We start from the raw sequence: 4,076 nt of genomic DNA on the forward strand, positions 1-4,076 counted from the left end.
GTGGTGAAGAAAGATTTTTCGTTTTAACCAGGGTTTCCCAGGCTTTTTAAACTAGAGAACATTTTGAGACCAGCCTTCCATGGACTGAGCTTCAGGGAATCCTGGTCTGTTGCAAAGCCCCTTTTCAGCCTAGGGTAAGGAGAAGGCCCTTCTCTGAGCAGCAGAGGTCCCAGACAGGAACTGTGACCTCATTCCGCCTCTCCTGTGACTTAGGCGAGGCACTTTTCCTTTCTCAGGATCTCTCAGTTGGGGCATCTTCGTCCACCTTTTCCTCTCCCTCAATTGGTATGTCCTATTGATTCTACTCACAAATACTCCTGGAGGGCCAGTTGGGAGCCAGACTCTGTTTGAGCCACTGAGGGCAGTTCTGGGAATCTCCATCATGGAGCTTACAGTATGACAAGGAAGATAGGAATTAAAGTTGTTATTCTTAAAGAGATGAATATGCTAAAATTGGAAGTAGGAGCACCAGGAGAATGGCTGGCTCTAGGCTAGTCTGGGGGAGGCTAAGACACACCACTGCGCTGAGGGTGGAGGCCTCTCACCATTGTTACGGGTGGTCAGGGGTCCCCACCTAAGGAGTGAGGGGTCTGGGGCAGTTCTTGTATGTCTGTCTTTGTCCCATGTTAGATATTTGGTGTGCAGATGTTACCACCCAGTGAAAACTGACGGCCCCTCTCATCTTAGGATGTGTCGCCCTCCCCTTCCCCTCCTTCCATGTGGGATCTGTGTGCTCTGGATGCTGGTGGGGCTTCTTATCCTGGGACGCTGGTGAGAACCCAGCCATGTCCTTGGTACCATGATACCGAAGGGCTCACATCGTCCAGAAGCTTGAGAGCTGGTGGCTGGGTCCTGTGCCTCAAAAGATAATAAGTGAGCCCAAGAGGACTCGTCGGGGTGTGTGAGCACGGACCTCTTTGAATCACAGTGAGATTCCCATCGGCTGGCCCACTCCTCCCGTCTCTCCTGGGAATGCTGTCACAGAGTGATGTGACAAAATCAGCGCTGCCTTGGTTTGGCCCTCATCGCGTTTTACTGCACCCCTGCAGCATTCCCATCCTCGGTCTTCAGCCTCTTGCCTCTCCCCCATACCCCTCCCGTACTGCAGCCAGACCCTTTTAAAATTTTTTTAAATTTTTGCCCACACTGCGCAGCATGAGGGATCTTAGTTCCCTGACCAGGGATCAAACCCACGCGCCCTGTATTAGAAGCATGGTATCTTAACCCACTGGACTACCAGAGAAGACCTCCCGAAGTGTAGGAGACATCGTTGTTGAGTGGAGGTACAGTGGTATACAGCGGCTCTCCAGAGCTTGCCTAGACTGCTTCTTACACACAGAATCTATCACTCCCTTGCTTAAAATCCATCAGTGGCTCCCTATTACTCAGGGTGTGGCATCTGGGCTCTGCTTACCTCTCCAGGCTTCCCTGATAGCTCCGTGAAGAATCCACCTGCAATGCAGGAGACCTCAGTTTGATTCCTGGGTTGTGAAGGTCTGCTGGAGAAGGGATAGGCTACCCCCTTCAGTATTCTTAGGTTACCCTTGTGGCTCAGCTGGTCAAGAATCTGCCTGCAATTTGGGAGACTTGGGTTCGATCCCTGGGTTGGGAAGATCCCCTGGAGAAGGGACAGACTACCCACTGCAGTATTCTAGCCTGGAGAATTTAGAGTCTGACACAGTTGAACAACTTTCACTTACTTATTTACTTACCTGTCTAGGCTTATTTTATCTTGCTGCCACTCCCCCACCCCCAACTCTTATGTTCTAAGCATGTTCCCTTACGTCCTTTTGTCCCTTCACATCTACTGCTCCTTCTGCCCGTTCCATCCTCCCATCTTCCATTCACTTTGCCTCCCTGTCTTTAGAGGGCTGAGTTTAGTGTCACTGCCTCTCTGAAGCCTTACCTGCCTCTGCACCCTGGGCTAGATTACTGAGCAGAGTCTTGTGTGTTCTTCTCTTGTTGCACTCATCAAACTGTCTCTTCTGTGTGTGAGCACATTGGGAGCCATCCCTGTTCACTGTGTCCCCAGATGGAAGGGTGCTCAGTATATCCTGGATATCAAACATGCGAATAATAAACAGCTAACACTCATGGAGTCCTTTGCTGTTGTTCCGTAACTAAGTCATGTCCGACTCTTGGTGATTCCATGGATTACAACATGCCAGGCTTCTCTGTCCTTCACTCTCTCCTGGAGTTTGCTCAAACTCATGTCCATTGAGTTGGTGATGCCATCCAACCATCTCATCCTCTGTTGCCCCCTTCTCCTCCTGCCCTTGATCTTTCCCAGCATCAAGGTCTTTTCCAGTAAGTTGGCTCTTCACATCAGGTGGCCAAAGGATTGGAGCTTCAGCTTTAGCATCAGTCCTTCCAGTGAATATTCAGGGTTGATTTCCTATAGGATTAGCTGGTTTGATCTCCTTGAAGTGCAAGTGACTCTCAAGAGACTTCTCCAGCACCACAATTCAAAAGCATTAGTTCTTTGGTGCTCAGCCTTCTTTGTGGTTCAGTTCTTACATGCATACATGACTACCGGAAAAACCATGGCTTTGACTATACAGACCTTTGTTGGCACTATGACATCTCTGCTTTTTAGTATGCTGTCTAGTTTTGTCATAGCTTTTCTTCCAAGGAGTGTCTTAATTTTGTGTCTGCAGTCACCATCTGCAGTGATTTTGGAGCCCAAGAAAATAAAATTTGTCACTGTTTCCACTTTTTCTCCATCTATTTACCATAAAGTGATGGGACCAGATGCCATGATCTTAGTTTTTTGAATGTTGATCTTTAAGCTAGCTTTTTCATGCTCCTCTTCAACCTCATCCAGAGGCTCTTTAGTTCTTTGCTTTCTGCCATTAGATTTATATCATTTGCATATCTGAGACTGTTGATATTTCTCCTGGCAATCTTGATTCCAGCTTGTGCTTCATCCAGCCCAGGATTTCACATGATGTTCTCTGCATACAAGTTAAATAAGCAGGGTGACAATATACAGCCTGTACTCCTTTCCCCATTTGGAGCCATTCTGTTGTTCCATGTCTGGTTCTAATTGTTGTTTCTTGACCTGAATATAGATTTCTGAAGAGGCAGGTAAGGTGGTCTGGTATTCCCTTCTCTTTAAGGATTTTCCACAGTTTGTTGTGATCCACACAGTCAAAGGCTTTCATGTAGTCAATGAAGCGGAAGTAGATATTTTTCTGGAATTCCCTTACTTTTTCTTTGATCCAGCGGATATTGGCAATTTAATCTCTGGTTCCTCTGCCTTTTCTAAATCCAGCTTGTACATCTGGAAGTTCTTGGTTCACGTACTGTTGAAGCCTATCTTGAAGGATTTTGAGCATTACCTTGCTAACATGTGGAGTCCTGTACAGGTTGCAAAATGCTTTTCACCTACATTGAAGCATGCAGCCATCACCAAATCTGTGCTATTTTGTTACCCCAGGATACTGATGAGGAAACTAAGCTTATGAAACACTAAACAATTCTCCAAGGTCATGCAGGGGTGTGTGCTGCAATTGTTATACAGGTTGTATGTGACGTGGGTGCACGTATATACAGATGTGTATAAAGATATCCACTGCTGTACTGTTTGAAACCACAAAGAATGAACATATATTCATCAGTAAGAAAATGGAGAAATGAAGTGTTCTTTGTAGATGCATACAGTGGAAAACCATACAGCAGTTAAAGTGAGGGAACTAGATTTATGTGTATCAGTTCAGTTCAGTTCAGTTCATTTCAGTCGCTCAGTCATGTCCGACTCTTTGCGACCCCGTGAATTGCAGCACGCCAGGCCTCCCTGTCCATCATCAACTCCTGGAGTCCACCCAAACCCATGTCCATCGAGTTGGTGATGCCATCCAACCATCTCATCCTCTGTCGTCCCCTTCTCCTCCTGCTCTCAATCTTTCCCAGCATCAGGGTCTTTTCCAATGAGTCAACTCTTTGCATGAGGTCGCCAAAGTATTGGAGTTTCAGCTTCAACATCAGTCCTTCCAATGAATACCCAGGACTGATCTCCTTTAGGATGGACTGGTTGGATCTCCTTGCAGTCCAAGGGATTCTCAAGAGTCTTTTCC

This window comes from Cervus elaphus, chromosome 20 (genome assembly GCF_910594005.1).
Source record: "Cervus elaphus chromosome 20, mCerEla1.1, whole genome shotgun sequence".
Classification (NCBI taxonomy): domain Eukaryota; kingdom Metazoa; phylum Chordata; class Mammalia; order Artiodactyla; family Cervidae; genus Cervus; species Cervus elaphus.